General features: G+C 36.0%; 1 protein-coding gene and 1 long non-coding RNA gene across 5 annotated transcripts in view; both read right to left on the reverse strand.

The window, feature by feature from the left end:
* Positions 1-19,594, reverse strand: part of LOC123315509 (Kv channel-interacting protein 1) — a 143,775-nt gene that overhangs the window by 74,700 nt on the left and 49,481 nt on the right. The window lies entirely within an intron of this gene.
* LOC123315511 lies at positions 14,793-15,000 on the reverse strand. The gene is made up of 2 exons (XR_006537963.1): positions 14,938-15,000; positions 14,793-14,872 (listed from the first exon to the last, which is right to left on the reverse strand). It is a non-coding gene; the product is annotated as an uncharacterized LOC123315511 (long non-coding RNA).

The following is a 19,594-nucleotide window of genomic DNA, read 5'->3' on the forward strand; positions in this document are numbered from 1 at the left end:
GTCTAGCCCATGAGAGACCACTCCACTAACCTGAAGTCACAGTTTGGTCTCACCGCAACCCAGAAGTAATAGAACGAGTTCTACAAGAAACGAAATGACTGGTGCATAAAGTGGAAAATCAAACTCAATGGACAAAAGAGCCAAGCAATATTACTACAGAAGAGAGGACTGCGACCCACAACGAATCTAGAAGTTGACGGCGAAGAAATCGACTGGAAAAATGAAGCCAAATATTGAAATATTTAGGAATAACGCTTGACAAAGGACTTACTTGGAAAAGTCATATCAAAAAACCAATCGACAAAACGAAAGCAGCGATAAATAGACTCTACCCTCTGATAGGAAGAAGAAGCCACATGTCGAAAGAGACAAAATTGAAAATAATCAAAGCCGTTGCTAGGCCTCAACTGACTTATGGATCAGTTGCCTGGGATTTCGCGGCAAAGAGCCATATCAAAAGAATTCAGGCCACTGAAAACAAGCTGCTACGATGTGCAATAGATGCACCTTGGTTTGTCAGGAATAGACAGATTTATAGGGACCTAAAATGGGAAACCATAACGAAATTCATAAACAGAAAAGCAGAGAAATTATTCGAAACAGCGAAAAACCATCCGAATCAAGAACTCAGGAGACTAGTGGACTACGACCCAGAGGAAGACAAAAGGAGAATGCGAATTTACCGAAGGAGACCAAGAGATTAATTAAAAAGAGATTAAAATAAGAACAGAAACTTATTGAATAATCCAATAAAGTGTTACCCTATAGAGGATAAACACATAAATCCCAGCACGATAGTGTGCGAGAAGAAAACCGACTAAGAGATGAACGGTTTATAGGCAAATGCGCGGAACCAATATTCAAGAAGCAGTTAAGGGTTTTTAGTGGGCCTCGAGCTCAGGAGAGTGAGAATCCCCACACTTGTTCCCCCTCAGGAGAGGGTGGTTCGTCTGACTTGCAGATTTTCCCTCTGCTAACCAAAAAAAAAACAGTTGGGTCTGGTGTGTCTCGGAAAGATAGGCCCTTACTTTTTCGGGCTATACCGCTCGCTGTATGTCAAAAAGCGGTCGAAAATTTCCGAAATCGGAATTTGGTTGTAATGTGGGTACGATCCAAAGTAGTTCTGTTACATGTCTGTACCCAGCTTTATGACCTGTGTCCACCCAGTTCAAATACTTGGAAAGCTTCATAAATAGTAGGGCTAATCTAGACACGGAAATACAAAACCGTATCAATTCGGCATCACGCGCATTCTGGAAGCTGAAGGACAGAGTGTTTCAAAATCACGACCTCAATCTGAAGACCAAGACAGCTGTTTACAAAGCAGTGGTCCTCCCAACGCTTCTTTACGGAAGCGAAAGCTGGACGCCCTACAGGCGACATATTAAACAGCTCTAACAAACGCAACAACGTCATCTAAGACAGATAATGTACATCAGATGGTTCCACAAAGTTTCGAATGCAGAAGTCTTACAACGCGCCAGTTGTACAACAATTGAGACTCAAGTAGCGAGGGCCCAACTCAGATGGAGCAGCCACATTCTGAGGATGCAAGACACAAGACTCCCCAAAATAGCTTTGTATAGCGAATTCACAGAGGGAGCCCGAAAACCAGGAGGCCAGTATAAGCGGTTTAAGGATATACTGCATCAATCCCTTAAACCAGTTAATGCCAATCATAACTGGGAACAACTAGCGTTGGACAGGTCCCAGTGGAGGTCTTTGGTACATAGTTATAATGGAGACTCGAGAAGGATGCAGCGGCGGCCATATCTGGTTGGTGTCAATCCATGCCCTGAGTGTGGAAGGATCTGTAGGTCACGGTTGGGTCTCTTCAGTCACAGGAGGGCACACCGATTTATTCTCGGTAACGGAATACAGCAATGAATGAATGGATGAATGATGTATGCCTCGAACCCTAACTCTATCACCATCCGGTTTCCAACCGATGTTCCCTGAGTGTGGAAGGATCTGCAGGTCACGGTTGGTCTTTTCGGTCACAGGAGGGCACACAGTCGCAATTAGCCCTAAGAAATTACAAGTCTGTTTACGCCTTTAATATTTTTTTTTTGTCTTTTTGTAGATAGGGTCATTGCTCGGACTGTGGTGAGGGCAGGTAGATGCGGAAGGGCTCTATGAGTTCCTTAGGGTCGGTTGCTCATGAGCAAGTTATTTCAGTAGTGACGAGGCACACTGAGAAAACAATTTATTAACTATAATGCATATTTATTAATACGTAATATGGGCTATATTCGAATATGGCGTAATGAATCTTTATTTCTCAGAAATAAATGTTTTATTGGATATCCTTAAATAAATATTTCTTATTTATTAATATATTGAAATATATTTACTACTAATGAATTGAGTTTTTCGTTAATATATAATAAGCTTCGTTATTAGTAATAATGAACTTTCTTAATAGTTATTATCAGGTTTGTTGAGAGATGCTGTTCAAAAAGTGCACTTTTTGAACAGCATCCAATCCCCGTCTAGTCCTTGAGAGACCACTCCACTGACCTGGAGTCACAGTTTCGTCTGGTGTATCTCGGAGAGATAGGCCCTTACTATTTCGGTCTATACCACTCGCTATATGCCAAAAAGCGCTCGAAAATTTCCGAAATTTGAATTTGGTTGTAATGTGGGTACAATCCTAAGTTCTGTTACAAGTCTGTACCCAGCATTAGGACCTGTGTCCACCCACATCGTTCACGATGTTGCACGTTCAGTTTAATGTGGTATTTCGCCATGGATTTATTGGGTAGCTTCTGGAAAAACTCTGTACCGCCTCTGCTCCCCGATACCGGCAGTGAATCAAACAATTCCGGCATCCGACGAAAAGCTAAATTGCCGCTAAAATCGGTTTCAAACCCCTCGGATAGCAACAAAAAAAACGCGCCCCACGGAAAAATTTCAGCTTCCCACACAAAGGCGGGATAACTCATCTCGGCAAGTGTTTTCGATTCCACGTTGATATAATGACGTTCCTTTAATGAATTCCTTTCTGGATAGCCCAGACGTTCTCCCTTCTTGATTTTTACGAAGCACGCGCAATTTCTCAGACGGGGAGACGTTCGTTATTGGGTAGAAAGGAACCGAATCTCGCAACTGAGAATAAATTGAATATTTTTGCATCTCGCGTTCAAAGAGATGGATAAGTGAAAATAATGGATACGGCTATAAAATGCTCATAATATCGCCGGATCATTTTTCAGGAAATTTGATGCGTTGAAAGATGGCTTCCAGGTTCGAGAGTGCTAAACTTTATTGGCGTTGTTGGGCTGGATGTTGTGGGGCACCCTGATTTGATTCCGAATATTGAGTAAGGGTAGCTGATACTTGACTTAATTTCATAATTATATCACTTCATCTTTCAGTTTCACTTCACATTATTCTTTGAATGTAAATTGTTTTCCAGGTAGATAGAAATGAATCTCAGTTTCTTCCTTCCGCCTTAACATAACACTTATAAAATATATCATAATTTCCCTTATGCTCACCAAATGGCACACAAAAAGATTTGTCAATGCCACCCTTGTAAAATAAAGTGTACAAGAATGTATTGATATCTAGTTGGTCTAGACCAGTTCCATGCATAAAAAAGTATTGCGTTACCATAGCAACGAACAATAACTCATTAGAAGTGTCAGTGTGAAGTTTGAGGTCAAAAAAGTAAACCAGAGTTAAGCCCGTTTGCAACAGCCTAGAATTCTCTGGAGAATTCTCTACAAAATTCTCGCAAGAAAACGGCAGAGATTATTTTGTACGCAAGTGAACAGAGAATTCTACCGAAAGTGCGTATGTAACGGTATATAATTCACGGCGCATGAATTTTCGAGTAAATTCTCTAGAGAATTCTCGGCTGTTGCAAACGGGCTTTACGCAATAAATTAAAAGAAAGGAGATGTCCACCGAAAAATTGGAGTATCGAGCCATCATCAAGTACCTGTATTTGAAAGGGTTAAGAGGTAAGCAGATTTACGAAGATATGCTTAATACCCTTGGTGTTTAATGTCCTTCGTATGCGACCGTGAAAAATTGGACTGCAAGCTTCAAAAGAGGTAAATTTTCCATTGAAGATGATGACCGATCGGGAAGGCCAGTTTCTGTGTCAGTCCCCGAAAAATATAGATGCAGTTCATGACATGACATTGGGCTTAAACGGATATCTGAAGCCATTGAATATTTCATACGAACACGTTCATCATATAGTCCACGTCAATTTGGACATGAGAAAAATTGCTGCAAAATGGATCCCCAAATGTTTTAATGTTGACCAAAAGTGTGCAAGGGTAGAAGCATCGCGTTCGATCTGTGCTCGATTTGAAAACGATGTACACTTCTTAAACCGAATTGTTACTATGGATGAGACTTGGGTACATTTCTACGATCCAGAAACAAAGCAAAAATCAATGGATAGCGACCTAAAAAAATTCGTGTCCAAAAATCTGCTGGAAAAGTTCTTGCTTCAGTTTTTTGGGATTGCCATGAAGTAATCATGATTGATTTTTTGGATAAAGGTAGAACAATAACCGGAGATTACTAAGGGTGGCGAATGACGCTCATAGGAACATATATGCAGTTTATTGTTCAATCAGCAACGTTTCGGCTAATATGTAGCCTTTATCAAGCTAAAATATGAAATGTTTTAGATCAATGTTACAAAATCAGAATTACAAAATATAAAAAATAAAACGATGTAAGACATTCAAAGAACAACAAAAAGCCATCAATGGTGAAGGGACTAACCTTCAGAACAAATCATCAACAATTTGATTTAAAAAATTCATTGTCAGAAAAAACAAAGTCATGAAGAGTTAAAAGACAAATCAGGATAGAGCATCAACAACCAAACGATGTGGCGCGATTGAAAGAAATCACTCAATTGTACAATCCAAATCAGTCTAACGATTAACAATCTTATCAAGATGATTTATTTTTTATGTTTTGTAATTCTGATTTTGTAACATTGATCTAAAACATTTCATATTTTAGCTTGATAAAGGCTACATATTAGCCGAAACGTTGCTGATTGAACAATAAACTGCCTATATGTTCCTATGACCGTCATTCGCCACCCTTAGTGAAATATATTGGAACGAAATACCAAATTGACCGGAGATTACTATTCGACATTAGTGATCACTCTACGGGAAAAAATTGAAGATAAAAGACGCGGAAAGCTATCCAAAGGTATTTTGTTTTTCCAGGACAACACCCCTGCACACAAATCTCATGTTGCGAAGCAAAACATTCGTGATTTAGGGTTTGATTTACTAAAATACCCCCCTTATTCACCAGATTTGGCTCCATCCTACTATCATATCTTTCCTCAACTGAAAAAAAGTTTGAAAGGTCGTAAATTTTCTTCCAAAGAGGAGGTAAAAAAAGCTGTAGAGGTCTGGTTTGCAGAGCAAGTCGAAACATTTTGTTTGAAAGGTCTAGAGACGTTGCAGGTTCGCTGTAAAAAATGTATCCAATCAAGAGGAGAATATGTTGAGTGATAAAATATTTGGACATTGAAATTTTGTTTGGTTCTATAGTAGGCTAAGAATTTTTCAATATATCCTCGTATATTGATTAAATTTCGAACTAATTCAAAGCTTTCATTTCGAATAGAAAGTGAACAATTATTGCCAAAGAGTACTTCACTGTTCTCTGAAAATTCCCGATAGGATTTCAGCAAGAATCCCATTATAACGGTTGAGAAATTGCACTCTGGAGCACTCCATGAAATAGTGATTCATGGCATTTATACCCTCCAATGAAATGCGATTAACTGTTTTAATTCGCCATAACAACTTCATCCAATACCTGTAGAATATCTTCTCAACAATCGAATCACCATTCCATCAAAGAGCTCCCAGTTCTTGAACGCATAAAATCCAGCTAATTCAATCGTAGATTCGTTTATCAACCCTATTCATTTTCAGTTTCAATTAATACATATAGTTCTTCGCGAGTTGTTCTGCATTGAGTTCACATAAAAGCTGAATAGAAAACCGAGGCAGCTGAATTGAATGTGGATTGTTATTGTGTATTTCAAGCACAATTAAATACTAGTTCATTAATCAAATTTGAATGAAAATCGAGTTTTGTGCTAATACTGCGATTAATTATTACGTATTTCGTTGGCTTCAAGGGAGAAACTTATGACAATAGAATAACTGAAACTATAAGTCCTTGTGAATCCATATCTGGAAAATTGTATATTGGATAACTCTGCTGTCGCGTAATGATTTCCCTTTGTCATGCACTGGAGATATCGGTTATTGCTATCGAAGTGTTACAAGGATTTTCTTCGAATATCTCAATAGTTATACATATAGAACAATTAATATGAACTAATTACCCCAAAAGGTGAAAAACTGTTGCGATTATCGAAGAATGATTTTATTTCCCGCCACTGTAGCCAACTGTCTTGCAAAAAGAACTGAACATCTGAAACTTAGGCCAGCTTAACCTGAAAAGAACACTTGGCAGAACAACACTTATTGAAACAAACAGAATACATATCCAAAATAAGCTGGCTATAGGCAAAGATTATGGAGTAGAAAGATAGGAAACGAAGCAACTAAAGTGATGTGAGCGCCATCTATGTTTCAAATGTGTTTTTAAGACTGGTTAAAATATCAATTCGAGGGACATTTACAGAAACATATGAAATTTCTGAGATTTCAGATGCCCATTTTGATCAAAGAAGTTTTGAATGTTTTGATTCTCGAACCGCCTTTTGTTTATCAAGCTCGTTCTAGTTGCTGATTATTGAATTTCTTGGTGAAAACCTCAAAATATTGTTCGAAAATTATTGTATGGTGAAGCTCTGTGGATCAAATAAAATGAATTTTACTGAGGAAAATGGGAATGTATTAAAACTGGTAACACGTGACTCGGTCATTCATTGATTTTCATTTTCAGTGCTACGAAGTGAATAAAATTTTCAGGACGTAAAGGCCTGCAAACACTACTGACTACACCGTGTGCACTGAAGATTTTACTTCAATTCAATTGAGAACTGTTCATCCACGTGAATTGTTGTATGCAGGGAGCATCCCTTGCATGAAGGGCCCATTTAAGGGAAATTATGACTTTTATACGTCCATTCAAAGATTCTCAATTGCCTTCAATAGATTCAGAAATGCAAAAGCTTTATGGATTTCTGTTTGGGTTTCTGTCAAATTGTTGTTTAAAAAGTCAAAGTTTTATGAAACCTTCTGTGAGTGTTTTGTTCATTCATTAATCAATTTGTATATTGTGTCATAAAGACCATGGAGAAATCATAAAAAAGCATGAAGAAATTATACTGACGAGCTTGTATACCTCTGTAAGGTTTTTTTCAATTATGGTTCTAAAAATTTTGTAAATAATATGTAAGTAACGGAAATGTGTATCCTAGGAATTAATATTAATTTCTGATATAAATTGTACAAATTCAACTAAGTTTATCAATTGAAAACGTTTTCACAGAAAAAACACCTTTGATGTACCTATAGCAGATAACCATATACTCTTGTGTCCCAGTCAAAGCTCTATTCGTTGTTCATGATTTCAAATTTTTGTAAATTTTTTATAGATTGCAAATAAAAATTTATCACATCCAATAGCGTATTTCATTGATACCAATTGATTCCAAACAATGTTCAGATGAAAACTAACATCCTGGTCACAAAATAAAACCATCCTTTTGTTTTGTCGCTCAGGATGTTTGTTTTCTGGTCTCAATAAGGTCAATATTGAAATTCAATACAAGGAATAGAATTCAAATTTGGCGCAGAAAACTATTATTAAACACTTTTTTTGTATTGACAATACGTTTTCAGCGCCATCTCGTGGTCACATGTGTTTTCACTGGCCAAAATGTAGTCGGTTTTTAGTACTAGCGATATGAGGGCGTTTCATATCTTTCTACTCTATAATCTTTGGCTATGGGCTTTGGATCATTAGATCAAGGCATTCAGAGTTTGGCAGGATTTATATACCTAATGGCATGTACAGGATATTCGATGAAATAATGCAAATTACTCAGCAACCTTTTGAGGAAAGCTTCTACGTGAGAAACAACGAATACTCAACCACAAGATTACTGCTTGCATTATAAGGAGATGAAACTGGATAAGCAGGTCTACAACGACATATAGAAATTATAAAATGAAGAAGATCACAAGAAGCTGCCGATGAAATACACGAGAGTTGCATTAAGTGCACTAAATGAATTAAAGAGCTCAGCCTAGTACTCTACTGTCTTTTACACTCTTTTTATACTCTACAGTATTTTACAACACTGTTGCAGAAGTAAGAATAACAGAAAGACCTTTTTAAATAAGAAAACATTGGTAGCTTCTAGCTCGTTGTTTTCCATATATCGTTTGTGTTAGGGCACCCTTTATAATTGGTAACCTAGTTTAGACCAAAACTCAGCAAAAACGTAAACGAATAAAGACACTGTTTCAAAATAACGAGCTCGTGGTAAGGAACGATAACGAGAAAATCACGATAGCCAGGGTCGAACATAATTCAATTAGTCTGCTTCACCCAGATACCCACGGTCAATTTTAATCACGTCATCAGGCCCTCGACCAAACAGTCTTCGGATCATATCTGGACCATTCATTTACCGGGCAGTTACCCGAATCGATGGCCAACTATCGGAGGAATGAATGTGCGATTAGAACACCAATTAAATATTAGTTATCTGCCAGATGTGAGATCCTGAGGGAGGCCGCTTGCAAGCAGCCTACGATCGTATCCAGACGACTGAAAATCCGAGATACGACCGACCTAAGCTGCGGTAACAAGGGTTCTATTCGACGTAGTTGGAGTTTCGGTTATTGCATCGGGTTCATTACGTATGGCTCTTGTGGCATTGATAAATTTCTCGCAAATTACTTTCTCGACGCAGACGTGGATGTTGTAAATAGTTCGAAGGCAGGGGAGTGTCCACTTGGGGTTTTTTTATCTCAGCAGGCGTTTTAATTCGAGGATTTTTCCAGGAGCGAAAACAATGAGCAGTATCTACTTCACCCTTAGTCTCTAGAGATCAACAACTCAACAATATACTTCAGAAATTAGCTGGTCCTTCATGGAGCCACTTCGTACGGCATATTCGGCCTTAGTTTTTTTCTGCTGCTGCTCTGTTTGGTTGAACAGTGCTCACATCAATAAAATCGTTATCCTACTCAATTATTCTATGAGGATTGCTACTACATCCATCATATCTACACCTCTGCGTCGGTTATCGTTCTTTCAAACATCGTGCCACCTCTTATTCGCCGACAGGTGGCAATCTCGAAGACTTGGAATGAATTATGAATTCCACTCCTTCCCAAATTTAATCCCGATTTCACTCATTTATAGGAACCCAAGGAGGTCGTCAATGATGTTGATAAAACCGACAACATCCTTAGGGGCCTAAGCCGTTACCTCGTGAGTATCCAGGACCTGTTTCCACATATGAGTGGTTCTTAGGTTCGCCATTTCTGGACACTTGCATACCATGTGTTCAGCTGTTTCTGCTTCTGATCCACAGAGCCTACAAATATCATCTGCTGACTTTCCCATAAGATACAAATGATATTTGTACCGACAGTACCCTGTCAGCATTCCCACCGTCACCCGAAGCTCAGCTCGTGGCAGCTTTAGCAGGTTCCTGGTGGAGTTCCGCGAAATCATCACGAATTTCTTTGATTGAGTAAGTCCAGGAGTGGATATTATGTTGTTCAACACCCATTGTTGGACAGCTGCCTGAAATTGGTATTTTCCAAGCCCACATAAAGGCTCAGGTCCAGCAGGTGTTAACCTTGATGCGCTTTTTGCAAATTCATCGGATTTCTCATTTCCTTCAACACCACAATGGCCTGATACCCATAGTAGTGTCACTTTGTTGTCTCTGTCAGTTGCTTCATGGTATTACGGCACTCCTTTGTCAGCAGAGATCTCTTTTTTGTTTTCAGATTATTCTCACTTCGTCAACCATCATGGTAACAAGAAGAGGGAAGAGGTTTTGTTTTTGGATTTTGTCCTGTGTAGAAGATGTCCTTCAATATGAAAATTGCAGCTTATTCTTCACACAAATTCAATATCATTACACTAATACGGGCAGACAGAGAGTTTTTTCTGAGTTTTTTATCTCTCTTTTCATATATCATACGTATGGTACCCCGTTAACATTTTTCCTCTGCTTACCCTGAGATCTGTAACGAGGAACTGGTTCTAGGATCTGTCTCTTGTTGTCATTTCTTTACACCCACTTCATTGTTTTTAGATTGTAAATAAATAACAGCTGAACACAAAGTTCGAGAACGATTTAGCAATAATATTGGAGTACCTCATGGTTCAATTCTAGGCCCCGTGCACTTCATTCTATTTGTTGATAGCTTGTTGAGTGGTCTTAGAAGTCGTGGGAGATAAATATCCTAGCTACAAACAGTCATCTTAACTGATATATTGGTTTTTCCATTAAAAAGGGACAAATGAAAGAAATATGACGCGCAAAAATCAATAGGCAATATTTTGAGCTGAAATATGAACAGTAATTCCATCAACCACTGATAACAATGGGCCCTTTATATTATTGATGATAAATAACTGGGAATCGAGGACAACTCCAAAAAGTCACTGACAAAACCCCAAAAAGCAACTGTTTGCAACAGCATTACGGAAATTTCCCCCTTTTCAACTGAAAACTTATTCAAATGTCCCTATCGATACATTACTATTGGTCGCTGAAAAGAATTGATCGAAAAACATTCAGCCCCATTGTTAACACAACTTTCTGAAAAATCTGCCCCAGTTTTATTGAATGGTATCTCTGTTCGGGACGTTTCTGCCGAGGTAGATAAGTTTGAGAAGTTTTCAATAGAGTTTCGAAAGTTTTACGAAGACAAGTATAGAGTAATATGAGTTTATTAGTTCCGATCATAAACTTGAAGATTGGACTGATGCTTGAAGGCATTGAATGCTACCTGGAAATCTGGATTCGGGGTATCAAGGTAGAAAATTGAACGTGCATTGAAAAATCTTATTGGCGCCCAATTGAGGATTATTTTCCTGCATTCAATTGTTCAATTATTCGAATAAGATAATGGATAAAAAATAATATAATTTAACACAGGATGTGTCACCATTCCAAGAAGAAGTTGAGTTAGTTCATGAATATCAACAATTGTTAACATCTGAATCATGTCACAGACACAAAATGGAATAAATTTTTTGAGGAAAGCTCAAATCACTTGTGAGAAGTGTACAGAAGCGAGGCAGAACTGTATCACAACAATTAATGTAGAAGCTCACTTTGGAGACAGTAATTAATACAGAGGATGACAGGAAATCGATTAGTGTTTATCAAAATGATGAGATTACTCATAGCTCCTTGATGACAGGAATCGATAAGGTCTATAGGTAGCTGAAATTTACATTGTTGTTGCTATCGACGCCATTGTTTTCCCAGAGGAGGATTCATAACTGATAGCCCGTGGGAACATTATCTCTCATTAACTTTTTTCGATTCATTAAAATGAGGAGCTCCTATGTTATCGATCTCCTTTCCAATTATTATCTGGATATAATAATTATTTACCAATTTTCGAGAATATTACAGGGTGGAATGAAAAAGAAATCAGAAAAAGTAGTTTATATTTGGAGTTCTTTCTTTCTCCAACCATAATATACTGTGGAAAATCTATAGAAATCATAGAGTGAACATTGGTGCTCAGTATGGTTTGAATACTGTGAAAAAGATTGAACCTATTTTCATTAACTTTGTTCATTAATTCTGTTTCAGGTCTTCCGCTAATCAACTTCTCAGTTTCGTCAAAAAATTCCAAAGGCAGGATAAATTGAACACATGTGTGCTAATCCACGTCAGTTTGTCAAAATGAAAAATGTAAAAACAGAAAAGCAGTTCCCCATATCTGTACTCCATACAAAAATGTACGAAAGAGAAAATGAGATCGGAATCCAACGCCAACCTAAGCTCTTTGAGCCTTGAATCTTCATTAAGAATTTAGGGGTACTCGTACGGTGCGTTGTCATAAAAAATATAGTAGGTTGCAGTATTTTGAATGCGTGAAATTAAATTCATCAGAGAAAAAAACTGCGGAGTATATTCTCCATTTGAATTTCTGTTATGGAATTGAATAATATCAATAGTTCAATCAAAACTATTCTCACACTGCACATTATTTTAAAAACCAGGAAATACCTATCTACTATCCAAAATTAACCAATTATAATGATTCGAATGACAACTGCTATAAAAAATAAAATTAGAAAAAGCTAATCTTAGAAAGAAAGAAGTAAATGATTGAAGAATCTATTCTAGAAACTGTTATACTCACTGTTGAAAACTATTTTATTCCATCCTGCAGTATTTCACATAGCTGATATTCACTACCTACATAATTTTCTTGTTATTCTATCAAATTATGCATGCGAGATACCGTTTTATTATGGTTTTTGATTCTTTTATGGGAATAGACGTCTGATAATATCTCTTATATGCTAATAACACCATTTTCAGTTGTTTTCTCCACTGAATTGTCGGAATGATCCAAAAGTTAGTATCATAGAAATGTGTACATTCCGTACCTCTGCTCTGGGTTATAGAACTGGAAATATTATACAGAAAATAAAACATCCTCCGTTAAAAATTTCTCCAATTCAATTCACAATTTCTTTGTGTGGACCTACCCCAAGGCAATCGATATACGAACAAAATCCGCTCTAATATTTATTTCGTTGCAAAATGGAGAATGCGCCGGTCATTCATAGAATATTATATGACCTTTTCACAAATTTCGACGATAGTTGACTGTTTACCTTAAATTTGAAATAAAATGTGAAAATTTCAATAGCCTCGACTCAATAATTGGTAACACTTACTGAAAGGATCAATTTTTGCAGTACGAGATGCCTTTCAATATGAAATATTTCAGCTTACGAATATTTGTGAACAGTTTAATTTCTTACAATCCACTACACTCAGAAAGGGTTTTCTTACTGGGGTTTTCCTCTAAGCTCCCTAAGCTACGCCTAATTCTATAGGATCTAAAACTGTTTGTCATACATACTTATTGTACAGGGTGTTCCTAAATTGAACGTACAAACGAAAAGAGGAGATTCCTTAAGTGAGTTTAAAAAAAAAAGTCCCATAAACATGGGGTCGCAAACGTTTCGTTTTCGAGATACAGAGTGTTGAAGTTTGAATTTTTTTCAAGTTTTTTTCTCATAGTATCTACACTTCACAAGATATTCAACTGAAATTTGGCATAGATATTACATTTTAGAGTTCTCACCACGTGACATGGCAATTTCGATAGAAGATCTACAGGGTGATATTTTTTCTGGAACATTGCCACCTGTTCTTCTGCAGAACTTTTTTTTGGTGAGCAACTGTTAATTTGAAAAAATGTAAAAAGAAGCTTTGTTCTTATACTAAACTTTTCGGTCTCTTGTAGTTTTGTCGTATCTACCAACGATTTCGAGAAAAAAAACTTGAAAAAAATTCAAACTTCAACACTCTGTATCTCGAAAACGAAACGTTTGCGACCCCATGTTTATGGGACTTTTTTTTCTTAAACTCACTTGAGGAATCTCCCCTTTTTGTTTGTACGTTCAATTTAGGAACACCCTGTATATTAACCATCATTAAAAATATTGGAAGCTCTTGTTCTCTATCTGTTCAGATTATACCATACCATTCTGAAATTTGGAAACTTCCAGATACATCACTACAAAACTTATAATGAGAGTTTTAAAAGAAAAGTTTCAACAAATAATACAGATGGTTTTTTCACTTATAAAAGATTCATTTTTCATTATCGAGTCCAACCACGAGAATTGACCGAACATTGAACCTGTTTTTCATTAAACTAGTTGCGCTGAAAGAAGGGAGAAAGTTGTGTACTAAAAGGGCCCTAAAGTTAGATTAATGTTGTTGAAGATATAATGGAAGAAGTTTCACCCCAACACACTGGTGACTCGGTAAGAAAAAGATAATGAAGTGTAGTGCTTAAACTAGCTTGTGAATATTGGGTTCCATTGATTTTTTCACATTGTGAATCATTCTAAATCTCATGGTTTCTCATAAACTGTTATGTGTATTGCTGAATTTCCTTCTACACACCATTGATCCGCGGTACTCCCCGAATAACCTTCTTGGATGGATTTAGTGAAAAAACATTGACTGAAATCACGTAAGTTCAATCGACATTGTTATCTCTAAAAAGCACAGTCGAATTTTTCCAAACCCTGAAAGAACTGGAGCCCAATACGCTGCCCTAATCAAAACGTCGTCGTTTCCACAGAGCACGTACGTCGTAATTGAACACGGAAAGTATCTCATCTCTTGAAATCCTTTTTACGAGGACGGTGTCCTTGGTGTGCCCCCAAATAATTATTACCCTCCCAAGAGCCTTGCATATTCCATTTAATTAAGTTAATTGAACCCACATTTGTCTGTTCCAACGACTGATATTTGACCGAGCCATCCAGACCACGGATCCATTATGCTCGTGGAGGGGCGTGTTTGTGTTCGATATGAAAATGTACTTCCGGTCTGATGCCAGCCGGATCCTTTGTTTCCAGGAATTTCATCTCCGTGAAACTCGATAAGGACTGAGTGATATTCGGCAGAGAATTGGAGGAATCGGTAATGAACTGTGGATTACTTCCATCATCAATTTTTCATTTTTCTTTATTTCGAATCGTTCTTTGGTGTAAATTGAAAACAAAATGTAATAGTAACTTGGTTATCATCCATTGTATTAGAATTAGGAAAGAAAGAATATATTGGGAGTGTTGGACACTGTTTATTATCTATTGTTCACTGTGTAACAATGCCGACGTTTCGAAACAAATCGTTTCTTTTTCAAGGCTGTAAATAAATACAAAAAGTATACTATAAGACACACAATATGACATAACATGAAAATAAATTACCTAGTTACGAGAACAATATTGTACGCTTTTTAAAAACATTAGGATTCAACAAAGAAATCAAAATATCCTGGAGAGCAGACATACAATCCCATCACTTTATCCGTTTCTATATTTATGATAATGACATCAACATAAGGTTATAAAATATTGATCAGGAATGGTCTTAACACTATTGACGAGGCCAGCTATTACTTATTACTTTCTAAGTATATTATAATAGATCATGCTTAGGTGTTGTACATCTTCTCTATGATTGACGGTATAATTTCTTTTTATGTGTATCATCTCGCTTATATTACGTCTATAACCAACCTCTTCTCTATCAAGAATTTTTACATCTTCAAAATTAAATTTATGGCCCGTAGTCATTTGATGTAAAGTTAAAGCAGTTTTGTTAAAATTTGCAATATTTTCACTATCATATTTATGTTGTTTCATCCTATCGCGTAAATACTGTTTTGTTTGGCCAATGTAACACTTGTTACAATTACCACAGGGTATCTTATATACTACTCCTGATTCTAAATTATAAGGTGTTTTGAATTTCAAATTTGTGAAAAATCTCTTCGTGGTGAATAAGTTGTAAAAGGCACACTTGACATTCAACTCCTTAAATATTTTATTTATTCTGTGAGAAAGACCAGGTAAGTACGGAAACCTAAAGTAGGAAGAAATAGACGAGTTAGAAGGAACATTAACTATATGACTTCGGTTGGACGTGTGTTTATTTATTATTCTTTTGACTAAGTATGTAGGATAGTTATTCTGCTCCAAAATATTTTCAACTTTATCTAAGTTCTTCCTATGAAACTTTTTGTTGCTCAGTTTTAAAGCTCTTTTAATTAAATTCTCCATTATATTAGTTTTTTGTTGCATGCTATGACTGCTGTAAAAATTTATGCATCTGTTAGTGCTTATTGCTTTAGTGTACCAGTCAGTAATAATACTAGAGTTTTCTCTAATTATCAACAAATCCAAAAAAGGCAAACTGTTATCTTTCTCCACTTCAATCGTGAATTGTATCTTTTGATGGTAAGAGTTGAAAACATCTAAAATGTACTGTATTTTGTCATATGGTACCAACAATAATGTATCATCTACAAAGAACTTAATGAGCGGGATATAAAATTTAAGTGTTTCAACAACATAACAAAAGATTTCTTCCATAATCAAGTTAGCAAATGATGGGCTTGCCGGTGCACCCATAGCAGTGCCATCCAATTGTATATAAAATTTTCCTTCATAAACAAAATAACCACCATCAAAACATAGATCAACCAATTCCAAAAATTTTTCCCTACTAAGATCCGTATAGCAGCTGATAAATCTCCATCTTTTCTTAATGATACTAACAACAAGTTCTCTTGGGATGCTTGTAAACAAGGATATAACATCTAACGATATAAGCACGTATCCTAGTGGTACTTTTATATCTGACAAAATTGTGGTCAATGAAAATGAATCTTTCAAGTTAAAAATGGAAGTAGACAAGGTAGAATCTAAGATATCATGTAAATATTTACCAATGTTATAAGTGGGAGACTTGACGCAACTGACTATAGGTCTCAAATTGAGACCATCTTTATGGACCTTACGCAAACAGTATAACTTAGGTGGTAAACTGTTATGTCTGATTAAAGTTTTATACTCTGCCTCAGATATATATTCTTCTTTTTTGAGTCTCATCCGGCATCTATTGACTGCATTCTGAATCTTTGTCGTTGGATCAGCTTCCGTTATTTTGTAGGTGTCCTCATCACTCAACATTCTGTCCACTTCACTTCGATATTCATCCCTGTACATAACAACAGTTGCACCCCCCTTGTCAGCTCGACTTATGATGATATCCTGGTTTTCTCTAACAAACTTATTGGTTTCACTCACAAACCCATCAAGTAGGTGGCCCTTGTTTCTGTGTTGTTCTCTCCTCTCAAAGTTGTTAATAACATTCACACTTCTTAATCTATATGTATTCTTCACTTCTTCTGTTATTGCCTGAATGTTAATGCAACTTTCTATATCTTTGATGACAGTTTTGATAGGTACTTTTTTAGGTGGCAAACTAAATTTTGGACCAAGGCTTAACATAACCTTCACTTCTTCAGGTATGGCTATATTGGTGTAGTTTACTAAATAATTATCACATACTGTTAACGGCATCGGTGGAATCTGCTGATCTACAAGTGTTTTAATCTTTTTAACATTGCCAGTCTTTGTCTTACCGAATACGTAACTATAAGCATTTTTGGCCATAGTCAACAGTATACTATAAAAGTGGTCATCCATGTTAGAACACAATTGTTGTTGTAGTTCTCTGATGTTTTCTTCCAACCTTCTGATCTTCCAAATGGTTATTTTAATCTCAATATTTAGGATCGATTTACGAAACGTCTTTAATACTTTATCTACAGTATTTTTGTAGGGATGTTCTTCCAATTGTAGGGAATAGATTTGTCTGATGTTATTGATAATCAGATAATCAGATAATCAGACATAACAGTTTACCACCTAAGTTATACTGTTTGCGTAAGGTCCATAAAGATGGTCTCAATTTGAGACCTATAGTCAGTTGCGTCAAGTCTCCCACTTATAACATTGGTAAATATTTACATGATATCTTAGATTCTACCTTGTCTACTTCCATTTTTAACTTGAAAGATTCATTTTCATTGACCACAATTTTGTCAGATATAAAAGTACCACTAGGATACGTGCTTATATCGTTAGATGTTATATCCTTGTTTACAAGCATCCCAAGAGAACTTGTTGTTAGTATCATTAAGAAAAGATGGAGATTTATCAGCTGCTATACGGATCTTAGTAGGGAAAAATTTTTGGAATTGGTTGATCTATGTTTTGATGGTGGTTATTTTGTTTATGAAGGAAAATTTTATATACAATTGGATGGCACTGCTATGGGTGCACCGGCAAGCCCATCATTTGCTAACTTGATTATGGAAGAAATCTTTTGTTATGTTGTTGAAACACTTAAATTTTATATCCCGCTCATTAAGTTCTTTGTAGATGATACATTATTGTTGGTACCATATGACAAAATACAGTACATTTTAGATGTTTTCAACTCTTACCATCAAAAGATACAATTCACGATTGAAGTGGAGAAAGATAACAGTTTGCCTTTTTTGGATTTGTTGATAATTAGAGAAAACTCTAGTATTATTACTGACTGGTACACTAAAGCAATAAGCACTAACAGATGCATAAATTTTTACAGCAGTCATAGCATGCAACAAAAAACTAATATAATGGAGAATTTAATTAAAAGAGCTTTAAAACTGAGCAACAAAAAGTTTCATAGGAAGAACTTAGATAAAGTTGAAAATATTTTGGAGCAGAATAACTATCCTACATACTTAGTCAAAAGAATAATAAATAAACACACGTCCAACCGAAGTCATATAGTTAATGTTCCTTCTAACTCGTCTATTTCTTCCTACTTTAGGTTTCCGTACTTACCTGGTCTTTCTCACAGAATAAATAAAATATTTAAGGAGTTAAATGTCAAGTGTGCCTTTTACAACTTATTCACCACGAAGAGATTTTTCACAAATTTGAAATTCAAAACACCTTATAATTTAGAATCAGGAGTAGTATATAAGATACCCTGTGGTAATTGTAACAAGTGTTACATTGGCCAAACAAAACAGTATTTACGCGATAGGATGAAACAACATAAATATGATAGTGAAAATATTGCAAATTTTAACAAAACTGCTTTAACTTTACATCAAATGACTACGGGCCATAAATTTAATTTTGAAGATGTAAAAATTCTTGATAGAGAAGAGGTTGGTTATAGACGTAATATAAGCGAGATGATACACATAAAAAGAAATTATACCGTCAATCATAGAGAAGATGTACAACACCTAAGCATGATCTATTATAATATACTTAGAAAGTAATAAGTAATAGCTGGCCTCGTCAATAGTGTTAAGACCATTCCTGATCAATATTTTATAACCTTATGTTGATGTCATTATCATAAATATAGAAACGGATAAAGTGATGGGATTGTATGTCTGCTCTCCAGGATATTTTGATTTCTTTGTTGAATCCTAATGTTTTTAAAAAGCGTACAATATTGTTCTCGTAACTAGGTAATTTATTTTCATGTTATGTCATATTGTGTGTCTTATAGTATACTTTTTGTATTTATTTACAGCCTTGAAAAAGAAACGATTTGTTTCGAAACGTCGGCATTGTTACACAGTGAACAATAGATAATAAACAGTGTCCAACACTCCCAATATATTCTTTCTTTCCTAACAAAATGTAATATTTTCTTGAGTTGCTGCTGTTTCGGAAAAAAAATCTCTGTGCCACTGCGACATCGTAAATGTTGTACACTGAAGAAGTTTCGTAACACAATATATGCAGAGAGGTAGAGAATGAAATTCATTAGGTACTATTCTGTTGGAAAATGCTCCAACAGGTCATTATAATTCAAATTAAGCACCTTTTCAGGTGAAATTGAAAACAGTTTTTCATGCACCCAATACGAGGGTGGAGGGTAGTTTTTTAATGGCAACCTAAAATGTTTGTGCCTGGAGTGGATAGACCTTCTGTTGCTGCTTGTGATTTGGGCATTGGTGTGATGACTGATGTCTTTGAAGGGTTTGTATTTTGAAATTAC

Source organism: Coccinella septempunctata, chromosome 6 (assembly GCF_907165205.1).
Source record: "Coccinella septempunctata chromosome 6, icCocSept1.1, whole genome shotgun sequence".
NCBI classification, from domain to species: domain Eukaryota; kingdom Metazoa; phylum Arthropoda; class Insecta; order Coleoptera; family Coccinellidae; genus Coccinella; species Coccinella septempunctata.